The sequence below is a fragment of the Podarcis erhardii genome, assembly GCF_964252035.2.
Source record: "Podarcis erhardii genome assembly, chromosome: 11".
Classification (NCBI taxonomy): Eukaryota; Metazoa; Chordata; class Lepidosauria; order Squamata; family Lacertidae; genus Podarcis; species Podarcis erhardii.
In genome coordinates this window covers 54952563-54971469 of record NC_138501.1, presented here as the reverse complement: position 1 = coordinate 54971469, position 18907 = coordinate 54952563, and the positions used below count along the sequence as shown (strand labels likewise).

General features: G+C 50.8%; 1 protein-coding gene across 1 annotated transcript in view; it reads right to left on the bottom strand.

The window, feature by feature from the left end:
- The window catches only part of IL11RA (interleukin 11 receptor subunit alpha), a 139692-nt gene extending 121489 nt beyond the window's left edge, over nucleotides 1-18203 (bottom strand). The window contains exon 1 of the mRNA XM_081881597.1: nucleotides 18081-18203. The gene's annotated coding sequence lies outside the window, so the exon portion shown is untranslated. The remainder of the gene's footprint in view (nucleotides 1-18080) is intronic.
- Nucleotides 18204-18907: the final 704 nt, after the last annotated feature.

The following is an 18907-nucleotide window of genomic DNA, read 5'->3' as shown; positions in this document are numbered from 1 at the left end:
GGTGCTGACCTTAAAAGCCCTAAATGGCCTTGGCCGTGTATACCTGAAGGAGCATCTTTACTCCCATCATTCAGCCTGGACACTGAGGTCCAGCGCTGAGGGCCTTCTGGCGGTTCCCTCACTGCGAGAAGCCAAGTTACAGGGAACCAGGCACAGGGCCTTCTCGGTAGTGGTGTCCATCCTGTTGGAACACCCTCCCATCAGATGTCAAGGAAATAAACAGCTATCTGACTTTTAGAAGACATCTGAAGGCAGCCCTGTATCAAGATGTTTTATTATGTTTTTATATGCGTTGGAAGCCGCCCAGAGTGGCTCGGGCAAACCAGTCAGATGGGAAGGGTACAAATATTATCATTATCATGATGATGATGATGATGATTATTCCAAGTCAGGAAGTTCAAATCTCTCTTCTGGCACGAACTGCCAATGACGTTGGCAAGCCTCAGTCCTTCCACCTGCAGAATGGGAGGTTGTAGTGCTGGCTTAGCTTACAGCAGCTTTCGCCATCCTGTTACCCGCCAAATGTTTTGGACCACAACCACCACCAGCCCCAGAAAACACCCCTAAAAGACACCCCTAAAAGTGTCAGTGCTTTTTCTTATGCTCTAAAGTGCCAGATATACCAACGGTGTCTCGTGCATAAAAATAAAGCACATTTTGACGGAGCAGGGGAAAGTGCTAAGTTCTGTGGCTCTTGTGGTTACCCACGTTGGCAGCCCGGGGAGGCCTCTTCAAACCAGTGCCTCATTTTGCCAGAGGGCATCTCTGGAAGCAAAGGTGCCAATTCCCATTTCCCATTCCTGCCAGCAACACCTCGGAGCCACCCCTATGGAGCCCAGCCATTACCTGCCAAGGGGACAGATTCTGACCCAGAAAGCTCCAGTTGCCAATCGCCACCCAAAACCCACAGTGGGTCAAGGTGCTCAGGTCTTCAGCAGCCACGAGAAGATGCTTCAAGCTCTCCACTGGCAGGAAGCGCTTGCAACTCTGGTCTAGACCCAACAGCCGTCATTCATGCACCGGAAGCCTCAAGGGTTGAGGACTGAGCAGACATCCATGAGTGAGGTCGACCTCACCCTTGGCATGCTCAAGGTCGGGTGGCCATCTGCCAGAGATGCTTGGGTTGAAATTCTTGTATTGTAGTGGGCTGGACTAGAGAACCCTTGGGTGGGGGGTCCTTATTCTCTTATGGGAGACACAAGAGCCCTTATAGAGTCCTTTGCGGGTTCTCCATCGGTCGGAGAAAATAACAGAGGCCAACCAGAGAATATTGAGAAGCAAAGCAGCTCGTAAGCCTGATCTTTACTGAACTGTTGCAACAGGGGGCTCGCCTCACATGCAGGGAGGGAGGAGGATCCCGTACAAAGGTGTGCCCGCCCTTATATAGACATTTTAAATTGCACGCCTTGGAGTCTAAGACCACCCCCCAGAAACATCATACCTACATCACAGGAAGGGCGGTCTACAGCAGAAATCTGAGTGGATTGTTTATCTCCTGTCTGGCAGGTCACCTGTTAATGCTCACTTGATTGGATACCCTGGGGAGCCTGGCCAGTCTTTTGTAATGATAAATACTTAGTTCCTGAGCCAGGTCACAGGCTCACACCCTATTCATACACAGACATACCCTTAAGACAGGATTTGTGAATGAAAAGACAATGGGGAGGCTTTTCCATTTTCCTTGACCTTGCAGAGAAAACACTTGGTCAGTTTGGGAGCCAAAATGGCTTCATGGCTGTTTTCCTGTGCTGCTTCAGACATGTGGTTTATATATTTATATACGTGTTTGCTTGGTACATTTATGAACATTTATTATTCTTATAAGATCTTAATTTTTTTATTTCACCTCCCAACTCTACAATTCTCTGATTCAGCAGAACATCTGAAAGAGCTCATGTGCGCAGACAGCACATTTCATAGCAAGCCTCTCCCCTTGTTGACCAACAAAGTCCATTCATCAGAAGCTCAGCATCATCACACAGTGGCTCTCCAGGGTTTGAGTCCAGCCCAGCTTGCAGACTATCAGGCCATTAATTGCATCTATAGCACTCTTTTTTCTCCAAGGCGCTCACTCAGTTGACCCCCACAACAACCCTGTGATGTAGGTTAGGCTGTAAGGCAGTGACTACCCCCCCCCCCCAGCGTCAGGCAGTGAGCTTTATTATTATTATTATTATTATTATTATTATTATTATTATTATTATTCATTGTGCAGGAGATGCCAACAGGAAGGGAAGAGACAAGGATGGTGACGATGAATGTGAACAAATGCAGTTACAGGCACTAACTAAGACCTCATTACAGCTGGGAATGGCTGCCATGTGTGCTGAATATTGTGAGTCCCATGGAGGTGTCATGGAGGAGATGGCTGCATCTCAAGGTGGAATGGGAGGAGCCTGGAGAGTTGGAGCTGGAGGACACTGGAAAGAGTTCTAGCAGGATGGAATCAGGACATCAAGAAGTGTCGGAACCCGGTGAGGCACCCAGCGCCTGGGAAGAAGAGATCTGGAAGCCAGGGGCGGCCTGAGTAGGTTGTCAGAGGAGCAACCTGCCCCTGTGGCAATTGGACACCCCTAGCCTAATGCTGTGGAGCCTTGTCTGGTACCTCCTTCTGTTGGTGAGGACAAGGAAGGCTGAGAGAGTGAGCTTCATGGCTGAGTGGGGATTTGAAGCCTGGTCTCTCCCAGTGTCCTAGTTTGACACGCTAACCACTGTACCACACTGCTGGGGATGGAATCTGGGCAGGTGCTCTACTAGAGAGCTAAGATCTTTCCACGGGATGCGGAAGGGACAATAGCCCAGAAAGAGAGAGACTGGAAGTAGACAAGCTGGGGGAAGGTAGTCAGGTTCTTAAAACCTTCAGCTGAATCACATTCAAACATCTGGCCTACATTTAAAAAAACAACAACCCCAACATGGCGTCAAATATCCAGTTTGCCCAAAGACAAGGCGCAAGAGCAGGTGGGGGGGGGATACAATATTCAGCCTTTTCTCCATCTTTCATACTCTCACAAGCCGTGCCACTGGGTGGAAGGAGAAAAATGAAGATCCCTCTGGGGCTTTTGCCAGAGTTTTTTAGGCCTGTAACAAATTAAAGCATTTGTGGGGAACCATCAACTGCTTTTGGGGGCCTTTAACCGATTAGCAGATTCATTAGCCCGTTAAAATAATATATTACAGTATTTCAGAGCAGGTGATATACTGAGGACATTTCTATTGACTTAATAACACAAACAAATCACTTTTATTGAGCGCATTCCAGCAAGCAGGCCTGGGGCCCATTTGCTCTAATGGGAGCACCAGGCGCATTGGATTGCATGCGCAATGTGGGAAACGCGAGCCAAGTGGCGCAACAAGTACAAACTGGCGTGCACTTGGGGGCAGTGGGAGTCGGGATCTGCTGACTCTGCTCCAATCTCCGCATATCACGGGCACATGGACTGTTTGGTCTACACATCCCGAACATGCAATGTGGGACTCACAGAATCTTTTTTCATGTCATAAGCTGCCTTGAGCATGGTTCGAGCTATGGAAAAGCTGCAAATAAAATTATGCATGTATGCATGTAAAAAACACACAACCAGTGAAGGGCACTCAGCCTTTTCCAGGGGGCGAAACAGTGTACCGATGTGTAGGCTCTGTGCACTCAGAACGATGACCCACTGCACACCCTCTTGTTCTTTGGACACCTGAACAGGACTCTAGAAACTTACAGTCAGTGGACAATGGGAAACGGATAGGGTCCCAAGCTCAGCTCCTGCCAGCAGTACAAAAGTCCTGCTTTAAAAACTATCTCTGTACTAAAACCTTTAACAGCAATTTAATAAACGCAGCCTCATGATTAACATGTTTAGTGGCTCAGCTGGGAACAGCACATGCTCAGTCGGGTAAGCCCACATTTCCTAGACAACGTTAAACAAACAGGAACAAAGGGAGAAGTTTGGACGGGGTTCCTGCTGCGCTAGAGGCCTCCCTTCTGTTTACCCACCCCGACTCACAGCCATCTTGCCTTCTGGAACTTAACACCCTCACACACAAGGACATCTCTCTCTCTCTCTCTCTCTCTCTCTCTCAATCCATGCAAAAATTCAGAAATTGCAGCTGCTTTCATGAGATGCCTTGCAAGAAGAATCCACATTCCGAGGCCTTTGCAAATGATGTCACGGCAATGACTCACAGGGCACCTGCTCCCACCCCCAACAACGCAGAATCATTTCTGTTTGTCACCAGTTGCCATCTAAAGCACGTACCGAAACAGCAAGGAATGCGTGCAATCGATTGATGCACCTTGCATTTGTGTCCGGCCAGGGATCCGTGGCTGAACGTGGCTCCCTGTTGAGGGAATGCTTGGTGGCAAATCTGGGTTTGCTGTTCTGCAAAATGGACTTCTTCATGCGATATATAGTTGATCCATGGAACTCCCTCCCACAAGAGGCAGTAAGGACCAGCAACCTGGATGGCTTTAAAAGAGGACTAGGCAAATTCATGGAGAAGGAGAGGACTATCAGTGGCTTCTATCAGATATTGCACCCTCACTGCAGACGGGAAGCTGCTGGAGACGCCACAATGAGTGTGCAAAGCGGTTCTCAAGAGAGTTCTGTGTCATGCACCTCGGTTGCCACAAAGCTTTGATTGGGCTTCAGGGCTGCCGGGATGCCTAGGCTCTGCCACCTTCTCTGCTAAGTCCCACATTTCTGCATTTGCCAAATATCAGGGTGCTTCCACATTGTCAAACCATGGGAGCGCTCCCCCAAGTCACTCTCCGTAGACTGAATTCAGGAAAGACCCATCTACGACCCGAAACAGAAGTGTGGTATGGAGGGCTTCGCGGAGCTCTGGAATTACACAGGCTTTCTCAGACGTAGCCATGTTTGCACGGTTCTGTGATTCTAGGAATTGCTGCCAGTCAGTGGCGTAGCATGGGGGGTGCAGGGGGGGCCGGCCGCACCGGGCGCAACATCTGGGGGGGGCGCTCGTCGCCTCCGGAGTCGCTGAAGGGCCTCGGGCGCAGGCTGTAGCAGAGCCCCATGTCTCACGGAATTGAAGAGCTGTGCGCGCGTCTGGGCTGAAGGCGTCCGGCAGGCAGCGGCTCTCAGGGCCACGGAGGGCGCGCCAGGCAGCCCCTCCTCACAGCCCCGCCACCGCCACTGCTGCTGCAGCTGCTGGGTCATGTTGCATTTTCCTCGCCTCTCTGCCCTCCTCCTCCAGGCAAGCGGCGTTGTTTGGGCGGCAGCGCCAGCGGCAACTCGCCTCAGATCACCTGACACGGACCCACCGCCACCGTGGCTACCTTAGCGTAAATACCCCAGCCCAGGCAGCAGCAAGAAGAAGCTGGCAGCAGCGGCAGGTTAGGGGTTAGGGGCGCAAATTACTTGCCTTGCCCCGGGTGCTGACAACCCACGCTATGCCGCTGCTGCCAGTCAATGGTCTGGCTCAGTAGGAAGCTGGGATTGCTCAGTGGGTAGAGCAGGGGTAGGCAACCTAAGGCCCATGGGCCACAAACGGCCCACGTGGGTCATTTAACCAGCCCACAAGCTGCCCCCAAACTGAGCCGCCCACTCAGCAAGTCCCTGCGCGCTGTGCTAAACCAGTGCAGCATGAGGCGGGAACTCGCTTCTGTGGCACCAGAAATCGCGTCTGTGCATGTGCAGACGCTGAAAATCACAGCACACACTCAAGTGTGCGCACAATCCGGCCCACAGTGAGCCAGTGTGGTGTAGTGGTTAAGAGCGGTAGTCTCCTAATCTGGGGAACCGGGTTCGCGTCTCCGCTCCTCCACCTGCAGCTGCTGGGTGACCTTGGGCCAGTCACACTTCTCTGAAGTCTCTCAGCCCCACTCACCCCACAGAGTGTTTGTTGTGGGGGAGGAAGGGAAAGGAGAATGTTAGCCGCTTTGAGACTCCTGAAGGGGAGTGAAAGGCGGGATATCAAATCCAAACTCTTCTTCTTCTTCTCTTCACAGAGGGATCTCTGCTGGAGCTGGCCCAGGTGAGGTAATCCTTGCGGACCCCTGCAGTAGGTAACCAAACAAACCCCTGTGTTGCAAAGAAAACGTCATCAATGTCTAGGCAAGTCCAAAATGAAAACAAGTCCAAAATGAAATATTTAGTCTCAAAGTCTCTGAAAATCTTTAAATGAAGCGAGGTACCAGACTTTGTACAATGGCAGACAAGCTATGAAGCTTTGTGTATTCAGCAAATATGACATCCAACACTGAACAGTGATTCCGGATATAGTCTATTTAAATATTTTCAGAGACTTTGAGACTAAAGATTTCATTTTGGACTTTCTTTGGTTTGAAGGAATTCTATAAAAGATTGTTCATTGCATATGTACATGGTCATCGTGTTGCCTAGACATTGCTGACCCCTGCAGTAGAGTAGACCCCTGCAGGGCCATGGATTCAAGCCTGCATTGCAGAGGGCTGGACTAGATGGCCCTCAGGGCTCCCTTCCAATTGTATGATCTATTATTCATTGTGAAGCTGCTTCCTCTATTCTTAGAGAACATGGATCACTATTTGAGCATCTCTGCTCTACGACACACCAGTGCCGGATTTAGGGCACGTTTGGGCAGTTCCCCTGCACAGGGTGCCAAACCAAAGTGGAGCAAAAAGGTAAAGATCCAGAACTGAGGAGATCCATTTGGAGGGGCACTAAATTTTGGCCTTGCTCAGGGAACCCTGAAAACACAGGTAACACCTGACCAGTCACAGAGGAGAGGAGAGCTGGCAGGTGGCAGCTGAATTTCCTTAACGATTTTGCACATTAAGAATGGTTGCAAGGTCTTGCAGTCCCTGAAGGCAGCGGATGCCTTTAGACATTTCTTTCGCCTGTCCTCCCACAAGAGATTACAACCATTTAAAACCTGGAGGCATAAATAACAGCTGTCAAGGTGTTGGCTGCAGTCCAGGGGAGTCAACAGAGCAAGGCCAGAGAACGTCTGCCTTTCCTCAGGGGTTGCAGCCGCAAAAAAGACTCCGAGCTTAGACCTCAAGCGGTTTTTCCATAGCACAGGATCCTTCCACCGACATGTACAAAGCCCTTTGGCAAAGCATCCCTGGAGCAGGTCTGGCTGTTCTGTGGAGTCAGTAGCTAAATCAAAGATGTTTCTTTTAAAAAGACAAAGCCCACTTAATCTCAGCACCGGCTTATCTGCAACAATTAGCTGCCTGGCCAAACAAGGGCTCCAGGGACATTCAGAAAATGTCTATCCGAAAATGGAATATACAAAGAGAAACAGTGTCATGTAGTGGTCAGAATGAGGGACTAGGACCCAGGAGAGACCAGGGGTCAAATCCTGGCTCGGCCATGTAGCGCACTGGGTGTGACCTTGGGCCAGTCAGTCTGACCTGTCAGCTGAACTGACCTCTCTTAACAGAGAAATCTGTGGGCTCCCTTGGACAAAAAACAAGGACACCAGCCAGGAATAACAGAGCAAAACAGCAGCCAGTAGGCTTGGTCTTGATTGAAGACTGTCGCGACAGGACTCCCACCTGCCACAAGGTGGAACAAGATGGAAGCCCCAAACAAAAGAGAACCCAAACTTTTATTAGCTGCTCATCCCCATGTTACCCCCCCCCAACTACATCACTCATACATCACGGTTACATCATGCAAGCGGAGGTCTGGTGGCAGGAATCTGAGCATCCTGGACCCTGCCCCATGGTTCCCCTTGCCCTCCACCAAACACCCATCAAGTGGAACAAAAGAGATACAGTATTTACATTTCCCTGTTTCCCAGCCAAGTTCATCACACCCTTTTGTCCTCATCTGGGTTTGTTATTTCTGGAATGGCTACAAGTCTGGCCCTCAGGTATCAGGATGCCAGGGATTATCACTCAGGCAGAGGGGCTGCTGAGGAGCTGAGCTCACAGGTCTATAGGAATTTATTTAGTTTTCCCTGTGAGCCAGTACATAGACACATTGATCAGTGAATTCTTACATTTGGTGTCGTTCAGCAAAGGCCCTTTGAATAGATAGGAAGAAACTGTGATGAAGTGTTTTGCGGGGACAAATCACAAAAGTCACAAAAACAATTGTGCTGATTTTGGTAGTGGGCTGCATGTGCATGATATCTGCTGGAGGGACAACCCCCCCCCCAACCTATACATAAATTCCTGCAACACCTCACAGGGTTGTTGTGGAGATCAAATGAGGCAGGGGAGAACTGTGTATGTTGCCTTGAGCTCCTTGGGTTGGGGCGGGGGGAGAGGCAGGTTATAAATGCAACAAGAAAACAAACAAAAACCATTTTATTTATTTAAACAAATTTAATTTGCTTAATTCTGGTTTTAAATTTCTGCATGTTTTACAACAGGGTTGTAAATTCTTAGTGATAATTTTAGCATTTTATCTTTTTGCGAACTGCTTTGAGGGGGGTTTCCCTACAATCAAGTGGTATACAAATTTGATTAAGCAAATAAACAAGCAAATAAATAGGTGCGCCCCACCCGTCATCCCTCAAAGTGTGAGATAGGTTTGGCTAAGGGATAGCAATTGACTGCCAATCACCCAGTGAGCCGCATGGCCAAGCAGAGCTTTGCACCCAGGCCTCCCTGGTCCAAGTTGGGCACTAACCACTAGGCCACATGGCACCATGCATGCTCTCATGCTCAGGATTTGGTGAGTCTCCAAGAGGAGAGGGTTCTGACTTTGCTGGCAAGCGAATGAGCGAGTCAGGAATAGCCTGCAGAAATCTGCAGTGACTGAGACGGAACATGGGGAAAATTAATCACACAGATCAATCGCCTCATGATCTGTAGTAAGAAAAGGATTCCCAGCCACAACCACCCCGCCCCTCCCAACTCAGCTGGAGATCCCAGCTGCATCTGTGAGGTTGCATTTTCTTGTAGTTCATGGAAGAGAAACAGAAGTGAGAGATGGGTTGTTCAAGATTCGAGTCCTACATTGCCACAAATTCACTGAATGACCAGCCGAGCTCCCTGTCTCTTTCTCTGCCATAACTCCCCACCAATGAAAATAGGGCCTACCTGACAAGCTTGTGATGAGGGGACACACAATCCAAAAGATTGCAAAGCATTCTGAAATTTATGCTATGTTGCAGTTTGGCTCACTTACTGGAGCCACCTACAGATGAATCATATTCATTCTTTCTTGCAGTCAACCAGAGCCAAGGCAAAGAAGGTCTTATCTTGGAAAATGGGGGTGGCAGGATTTGTTTTACTGCATCTATACTCTGCTTTTCTTTTAAGGCGTCCAAAGTGGGATGTGTGGTTCTCCCCCGTCCACATTTCATCATTACAACAACCCCGTGCGATAGATCAGGTGTTTGTGGGAAGTGGGTCTATTGTTTGTTGTTTTCATTATGTTGCGTTTTTAGGTTGTATTTTTATGTTGTGAACCACCCTGAGATCTACGGATGAAGGGTGGTACTGTATACAAATTCAATAAATAAAATGAATAAAAATAACCAGGCTGAGGGACACTGACTGCCTCAAGGTTACTCACTGAGCTGCACGGCTGAGTGCACATTCGAACCCATAACTCTGCAGTCTTGCTCTGACCACTGCACAACGCTGCCTCACACAATACTACCACTTTATCCCCGTATGGCAGCAGTCCTCAACCTGTGGGTCCCCAGATGTTGTTGGACTACAACTCCCATCATCCCTGAGCTCCGACCTTGCTAGCTAGGGGTGATGGGAGTTGTAGTTCGACAACATCTGGGGACCCACAGGTTGCAAAAGCCTGCCCTAGAGCATGGGTAGGCAAACTAAGGCCCAGGGACTGGATCCGGCGCAATCGCCTTCTAAATCCAGCCCAGCGTGTTTTTACATGAGTAGAATGGGTGCTTTTATTTAGAATGCATCTCTGGGTTATTTGTGGGGCATAGGAATGCGTTCATTTCCCCAAAAAAATATTGTCCAGCCCCCCACAAGGTCTGAGGGACAGTGGACCAGCCCCCTGCTGAAAAAGGAACCCTGCCCTAGAGGAAATATGCTCCAACAGGGTGGAGCCCCAAAGTCCACGCGCTCAGGACCACACGCTTCCTCCTGCTGCCGCCGGCAGTGTCTGGGGCTCATAAGCAGAGCCTGCAGGATCAGGCCAATGGCCCATCTGGTCCAGCACCCTGTTCTCACAGTGGACACTCAGATACCTCAGTGGGAAACCAGCAATCAGGATCCCAGCACAAGAGCAACTCTCCCCTCCTATATTTTCCAACAAAGGATATTCAGAAGCATCGCTTCCTCTGCCCATACAGTCAAAGCACAGCCATCTGAGCAGTCGTATCCCTCAACAGCCCCTCTCCTCCTCTGTCTCCTTTCCCTGGCAAGAACCGCCTTGGGCACTGCTTTGCTGCCACATGCCCCCAGGGGCACTTGAAGGGCAAGGAGCCGGGAAGGCGGGCAGATCAGCCGTAAATCAAGGCGGCCAGGCTTCCGATAAGGCGAGGGCGACGGGAGAGGAAACTTGGGCGGCTTCCAATATTCTCTGGCCTCGGAGGGGACGGGTGGCGGGCTGAGTCACCGGCTCGCTCTCCCATTCATTCATTGATTCATTCATGCTTCATAAGAGAGGGCAAGGGAGCCAAGGCCTCTGTCTCTCCCTCTCCGCCGCCCCCCCTATTCCAGCTGCCACAGCGAGAAGATTTTATTACAGCAAAGAGAAAGTTGCTTAGCCGACGTACGTCGCCATCGCTTCTTCCCAACCCCGACCCTGGACTTTCCCATGCGTGGGAAGAGCGGGTGTAACACAGGGTCACCGCCAAGGGGGGGGTGTCACACATGTCTGGGTCATCTCCAGAGCAACGACCCCATTGGAGGTCCACCGGGGCAGATTCTGCATCCTCAATCCAGTTCTTCCTTTCTTGCCACCTGCTGCCAGACCTCCCTGCTGGCCCCTCTCCCAAGTCTCATCAAATCACAGAATTGCAGAGTTGGAAGGGACCCTCGCGAGTCAGTTGCCCACCCCACATGCGCGATGTAGGAATCACAGCAAAAGCATCCCTGGCAGGCGAGCATCTGTTAAAGGCACTTCTCAGCCAAAGGAATGCAATTAATGACTTATGGTCAAAGATAACACTTAGAGATACTACACTTGATCTTAGCCAAAAGGCCGAGAAGCGAAGAAATTTAAAGATTATTTACAGAAACACTGTAAAATTATTGAATGTTAATGATGTTGGAATGAAATGAAGTGGTTTTAGCAATAAGGCAAGATAGGAATATGTAAGATTGGACTGATATTAAATGAAAATTTGAAGTTATAATGCATGAAGATGAAGAACTAAGAGTAAACAAAGAGGGTATGGATTTGCTGAACCAACTATTAACTGGAATACAAAAAAGGGAGGTGTGAGGAAGTCATGAAAATAAGTTAACGAGCAATAAGATATCAGAAAGAGGGATTTTTTTTCTCTTTTTTCTTTTTACGTTAAATTTTGGTTATTGTATTTTTAGTGTGTTTTTTGTTTACTGTTTATTGCTTTGTAACCTTTTTTTTTGTTTTGCTAAAAACTTAATAAATATGACTTTTAAAAAAAGAAAAAAAAGATAACACTTACAGTTGCTTCTACCGCTCTGGAGATCTGGGCATGCCAGTCTAGCATCTAGGCCAGGGGTTAGCAAACTTTTTCAGCAGGGGGCTGGTCCACTGTCCCTCAGACCTTGTGGGGGGCTGGACTATATTTTTTTGGGGGGGAGTACGGATTCCTGTGCCCCACAAATAACCCAGAGATGCATTTTAAATAAAAGGACACATTCTACTGAGGTAAAAACACGCTGGTTCCCGGACCGTCCGTGGGCCAGATTTAGAAGGCGACTGGGCCGCATCTGGCCCCTGGGCCTTAGGTTATCTACCCATGACCTAGGCACCTATTCCCAGGTCTGTGCTGTATGGAGCAGTTGCAGGAACTGGGGACCACTCTCCCTCCACCAGTTTATGTACCTTCCTCTGACAGTCTGGACACACATAGTCAGAGACTACGCCTGCCTGCATGAAAGCTTCCTCTGCTCTTCCCTCTTCAGCTCTCTCTTGGTTCTGGGAGACAGGGGTGCTGGAGAGGGTGAAGAAGAACGTCACTTGCCTGTCCTGCCTCCTCCCAAGCTGGCACAGCTCTGAAGCTTCTCCTGCCTCTGATTCTCCTGGCACAGGTCCCCACGGACCTCTGGCCCCTTCTCCAGAGTCAGACTCCAGCCCGCCTTCTCCCAAGACACACTCACCAGCTTCCTGCCACCATTCAACCACTACTCAAGAATCTCCCATGAAGGAGAGTCCATCACCTTCACAAGGAGTCCGTTCTATAGCCAAACAGCTCTTACCTTCAGCAAGTTCTTCCTAAGGTTTACATGGGCCAGCTTGGGTTGGTGATACTGTTAAACATCACCACTATTTAACAAACGAAAACTAGACACCTTTTTTTTAATCTGTTACCCTGAAAAATGGGGGGTGTGGTGTGGAGGAGGCTTGAAGTGGTTGCAGAGTTCACAACCACCTTGGAGTAAACTTAATGTGTTACTACCATTAGTAACATTTCTCTATAGAACACATTAAAATCTAAAGTGACTTCCTAAGAATAAATCCTGAAGAGAAATAAGCAGGTTTTGGGCAACACCATAGGACACTTTGCTAGAAAGGTCCAGCCAGAATGGGAATATGATTTAAGGCTACCTTCTGTGGATCTCAGGCTCCTATGTATGTGTCTGTATTTTGCTTTGTTTTGTCATTGGTTTTTTTGTCTGTCCAGTTCGTCACTCTTTTTTCCAGAATGCCTGATGATCTCCTCTCCCAACCCTGATACTTCTGGCTGTGCATTTTCTTATTAAATAGTTGTGATCCAAAAGACCTGGAGGCCAGGGGAGAGATTTCATGGTTGGCAACAGCTGCTAGGGCTCTTTCACGGCAAACTCATCCCATCCTAAAGCTGCCTGTTCTATGGACCAGCACACCTTGCAGACACAACCAATTTCACAAGTTGCGAAGGAGTAAACCGAATGCTTCCTTCTTCTTGGAGCAGGGATCCTCAAACTTTTTAAACAGGGAGCCAGCTCACTGTCCCTCAGACACTGTTGCAGGCCGGACTATAGTTTGAAAAAAATATGAACAAATTCCTATGCACAATGCACATATTTTATTTGTGGTGCACAAAAAAATAGGGAAAACAATACAATACAGTCATACCTCATGCTACGTTTGCTTCATGTTATGTTTTTTCGGGTTGTCTCCCCCGGGGTCCCGGAAGTACCGGAAAGGGATACTTCCGGGTTTCGCCGCTCGCACACGTGCAGAAGTGCTAAGTTGCACCATGCACCTGCGCAGATACGGCGCTTCAGGTTGTGGGCTTTTCATGTTGTGAACGGGCCTCCGGAACGGATCCCGTTCGCAACGGAGGTACCACTGTATTTAAAAAGAAGAACGGTTTTAATCAACATAAACTTACAAGTATTTCAATGAGAAGTATGGGCCTACTTTTGGCTAATGAGATGGTCAATATCTCCTCCCACCTGCTCTGCCGGGCAGTGGAATGAGGCTCCCCAGCCACGAAATGGCTACTTCACTGTCCCGCCTCAGAGCGTAACGGCTGAAAAGGGAAAGCGGGGGGTGGCCAACCTTCCCCCTATCTCCACGGCTGCCTCACCTGAGTTACTCGCCTCGCACTGCACAGCCGAAGAAACTCTCAGCCACGGACCAGAGAGACAGAGAGAGAGAGAACGCAAAAGCGCCAGCCCGCTTGCTGCACATGTGCAGGATCGCATCATCCCTCCTCTTGCATGCGCACTGCCCCCCCTCCACGCAACCAACCAACCCACTCGCAGCATCAATGGATGCTGGATGCACAGGTCGCGCTCACGCATGGGACACCGTACTTCCTTTCGCCATAGACCTGCTAGACAGCGGTGGGTTCTGCAACTGCTGGGCGGGCCGGGTTTAGGACCCTGGCAGGCCAGATCTGGCCCGTGGGCCGTAGTTTGAGGACCCTTATCTTGGAGTGTCCCGTCCCCCCTGAGCCTACAGGTATGAATTTCCCCCTCTGATCCAGACGCCCACACTTCATTCTGTCCACACCACATGCAGGGACTCAAGGTGCAATGCAGAGAGGGAGCTGTGGAGCAGAATAGCCACAGATGACTCACGCAACAAGCTTAAGGAGCATCATGCAAGAAAATGCTCCCCTCCTGAGCTCCGTATCCAACGGCTCAGACAACTAGCAAAATTTCCTGCAGTGCAAAGGCGTTGGATCAAGAGAGGAGAGGCGCATGTGATGCCTCGATCCTCGTAGCCTGGCAAGGCACGGCATCCACAAAGACCAACAGGCGCACACAGATGTGTGTGTGTGATACATGATGCTCATGTGAAGAAAAGGCCTCAGCACTTTGAACGGCTCCTTCAAGGAGGAAAGGCCTTTAATCACAACACAAGAGGAGGAATTCTCCTCCCTTGGAAGTCTTAGAAGCACGTAAGAAGAGCCTGCAGGATCAGGCCAACAGCTCCTTTAGTCCAGCATCTTGTTCTCGCAGTGGCTGACCAGATGCCTGTGGGATGCAATGAGGGCATGAATGAAAGAGCCCTCGGTTTCCAGCAACTGGTACAGTCAAACCTCAGATCCTGAACGCCTCCGTTTCGGAACGTTGCGGCTCCCGAACGCTGATAACCCAGAAGTAAATGCTCCGGTTTTCAAACATTTTTTGGAAGCCAAATATCCAACTCGGCTTCTGCTTGAGTGCAAGAAGATCCTGCAACCAATCGGAATCCCTGCCTTGGTTGTCAAATATTTCGGAAGCCGAACGGGGTTCTGGAACGGATTATGTTCAACAACCGAGGTTTGACTGTACAGTGGTACCTCGGGTTACAGTTGCTTCAGGTTACAGACGCTTCAGGTTACAGATCCCGATAACCCAGAAATAGTACCTCGGGTTAAGAACTTTGCTTCAGGATGAGAACAGAAATCGTGCGGCAGCGACGTGGCGGCAGCAGGAGGCCCCATTAGCTAAAGTGGTGCTTCAGGTTAAGAACAGTTTAAGGTTAAGTACAGACCTCCAGAACGAACTAAGCACTTAACCTGAGGTACCACTGTATTCAGAAGCATTCAGAAAACAGCTCTCTCTTCCATGGATTGGTCTAATCCTCTTTTAAAGGAATCCAAAGTCCTGCGGGAATGAGTTCCATAGTTTAACTATGCAAGGTTCATTCATTCCCAGGACCTCTGCAGCATTTGCTCCTCTACTGACATTCCTTGTTCTGGGGCCACAAAACCGAGCAGGTCAGTTTGCCTGATTTTCCATTACAAGGATATCAGAGAATAAAGTCCAGGAGGGAAAATACGGAGGCACGGAAGGAGCTGCCTTGTTCACAACCAGAGCAAAGGACCGAAGGCAACCCTGGCGGGCTCCACAACTCCACAAGGTCTAAGCAAGAGCAGTTGTCTCTGGGAGAGGCGTGGAATAAAGCCCAGCCCTTCCACAGGGAAAGAGAGGCTCTGCTCCCACCAAACAGCAGTGGGTGCGAATCCTGGGCACATGATTATTGCCCTTTGGAACTCCCTGCCTACTGATATCAAGCAGGCACCTTCACTGCCTACTAAAACCATTTTTGCTTCAACAAGCTTACCCAGAAGCTCAGGAAGTTGGTGTGAGGTTTAATCTGCTTGGGTATGTTAGCTTTCTGTAGGTTTTTAAGCATTGCCATGAATTTTGCTTGATGTTTTTATCTTTTTGTAAGCCTCTTTACAAAACGCGGGTAGCGCTGTGGTCTAAACCACTGAGCCTAGGTCTTGCCGATCAGAAGGTTGGCGGTTCAAATGCCTGCGACAGGGTGAGCTCCCGTTGCTCGGTCCCTGCTCCTGCCAACCTAGCAGTTCGAAAGCACGTCAAAGTGCAAGTAGATAAATAGGTACCACTCTGGTGGGAAGGTAAACGGCATTTCCATGCGCTGCTCTGGTTCGCCAGAAGCGGCTTAGTCATGCTGGCCACATGACCCGGAAGCTGTATGCCGGCTCCCTCGGCCAATAAAACGAGATGAGTGCTGCAGCCCCAGAGTGGGTCATGACTGGACCTGACGGTCAGCAGTACTTTTACCTTTACACCTCTTTATGAGGTTGTTGCTTTTGTACAATCAAGCGGTGTACACTTATTTTGTGAAACAGGTAATAAATAAGCAAATAAATGATAAATATTATTATTACTCAATTTCCCCCAAACTCTTGCAGAATATGAGATCATAAACCTTCCCATTTTGGAGATAAAAGACACAGGGTGAAATAAGCAAATCAGACCTGGGGAGGGATGTGGCTCAGGATGGTGGCCGGCGGGGGGGGGGGAGGAGCTGGAGGAAACTCCCAAGGGCCAGACAGAGACCCCTGGGGGCTGCATTTGGCTCCTGAACCTGAGTTTCTTCAGCCCTGGAATTGACATTCAAATGAACACCTTGTGGCTCTTGGTCAAGGCCTAAAGTCTACAAAGGTTGGACCACACACACACTCCCTAGGTCAAGACTCCAGCCATCTTCTTCTCCCACTTGCCGGCCATTAGGGCTCTTTATCGCCAGACACCAGACAGCCTTGTGGCCTGTTAGCACAAAACCCACAGGGTCCATTATAAAGACCCTCTTTGCCAGCCCAACCCTGCAGTGTGCCCTCTCTGGAATTGCTAAGAGCCGTCCAGAAAACTCTCGCCCCCTCCCAGATCTTCTCCAGAAGTGAGTGGTGGGTCCGGCAGCGGACACTCAAAGACGCCTGTCACCGAAAGACAACCTATTGATCTACTTGATCTACTCTTGAGCCTTCCTCCAAAGCAAGCAGCCGCCTCAAGATCGGGGCCACGCCGTGTCCCTGCGGCAGCCATGACTCCAGGCGTGCACGGAGAACGATTTGCACGCGTGCGTGCACCAGTAGTCACAGGCCTGGAAGCCTCTGGGAGAGATTTACGAGTGTTTGTGTACTTGAGCGAAGGAAGGAAAGCAGCAGATCTCTAAACAACTGTGTCCGCAGAGTTTACCTTTTCCTCTGCAGTTCCCATCACAATAAATAAAAGGCGAAGCATTTCCCAATTCCAGAAAGGCGGGAGGACATGGACTGTGTGCTAAGCGGTGTTTTTGTTTTTAGTGCTCAGTTGCTCCCCCCCCCCTCCTTCTGACAGTCGCACCAGGGACCCAGAGAGTTGGCTGGCTGGCAAAAAGGCTCCCCCCTTCCCGCTGCGTCTCTCCCCGCCCCCTCCCTTCCTCCTGCCTGGCATTTTACGGGCAGTGAGCTGCCTATTTCTCTCTAGTAATAAAAGTTGGGTTGGCAGCTGCAGCTGCTGAGCGGGAGATTTGGGGGGGGGGGTGGAGAGATGGGGGAGAAAGTGGCTGTTTAGTCTCCAAGGACGGCTGCCAGGGAGGTTGGAGAGGGCAGGCAGGAGAGACCCCCAAGGCCTTTCCGGGGTGCAGAGCAGGGACTCCCAGGGAGGGGGGGCAGGAGAGGGGGGAGTCTCCCCCCCCCCCGCCACGCTGCGGCTTCTGCAGAGCTGTTTACGCCTCCTGCCAGGCAAGAAGTTGGCCCTCTCCCCTGCGTCTGGCTGGCCAGGACGGCGGAAAGTCCAGCCAGCTTGGGATTCCCATCACCCGAAAACTCCATTCCAGGCCACATAAGTCCAAGATAAAAGGCTAGTTGCTTGGGGGAGGAGAAATGCCTTTTCCACGGGGAGAGGCGTCTGCCTTGGTCTTTATGGGTCGGGAGAGGTGGGAAGGAGCACGCTACGGGAGGGGGCATCTCTCTCCGGGACGGGGGGGGGGGGCTGGCTGGCTTGAAAAGTCCTGCGTCTCTGGGAGGATATCAGCCCGTCTCTTGGCGCGGACACGCGGCAGTAAATAAGCAGCGGAAAGTTGTTATTTTTCCCCCGGAGGGGGCGGCTCGCAATGTCTGTGCCTCCGGACCGGGGGTGGGGGCAGCGCTTGGACATAACTTTCAGAGTGGGGGCCTCTCTTAGGATGTAGTGGGGGCTTTTCCTTGGCAATGGGGGGCGGAAGGAAGAACGGCTGGCTGGCTGGGAGGAGAAAGCGCAGCCGGGGAATGCGACGCGCGCTTGGAGAGGTTCCTGCTTCCCCGCCGTGCGCCCATCCCGTTCCCGTCGGCGCGGGCCTTACCTCGTCCTCCTGCGCGGTCCCGGGGCTGCTAGGCGCGCATGTTGGCCGCGGCTGCCCGCGCTCTCCTGCCTCCGGCCGGCCGGCGGAGGGTGCCGGTGTCTCGGCTCGGCTGCCTCCGGCTGGCTCGCTCGCTCGCTCGCCCGCCCGCGCCGTCCCGCCCCGCGCTGCTGCCGCCGGCGCGGCCAATCCGGGCGGGCGAAGGCGGCGTGTCTGGCGGAGGAGGGACGGCCAGTCCCCGCGGGGCGAGCGGCGGCTGCTCTCCGGGCGCGCCTCGCGGCGCAGCGCTGCACTGGCTACCCAACTGGCTGGCTGGCTGGCTGGCTGGCTAGAGGGGAGCCCGGACGGGTGACTGGGCGCCTTCTCCCGACCTGCGCCCCGAGACTATAGCTGTCAACTTACAGATCTGAAAACAAGGGACCAAATAAGGGATTTTGCTCAGTTTATACAGAAATCCGGCACTGATGGAGCCATGCTGCTTTGGCTGCCACTGACTGTGTTTTGCAGGGGGTTGGACTAGATCAGTGTTTCCCAACCTTGGGTCTCCAGCTGTTTTTGCACTAAAACTCCCATCATCCCTAGCTAGCAAGACCAGTGGTCAGGAATGATGGGAACTGTAGTCCAAAAGCAGCTGGAGACCCAGGGTTGGGAAACACTGGACTAGATGATCCTAAGGGTCTACAGCTCCGACCAAAGAAAAGTGGCAGACAAAACTGATGAAGGACGAGATGGCAAAGCTTACAGGCAGAATTAGAAACCAGGAAGAGGACCTCTTTAATAAAGAATGGGGGAAATTTATAATTTAGTTCAAAAGCTATTGTAAAGAGGTA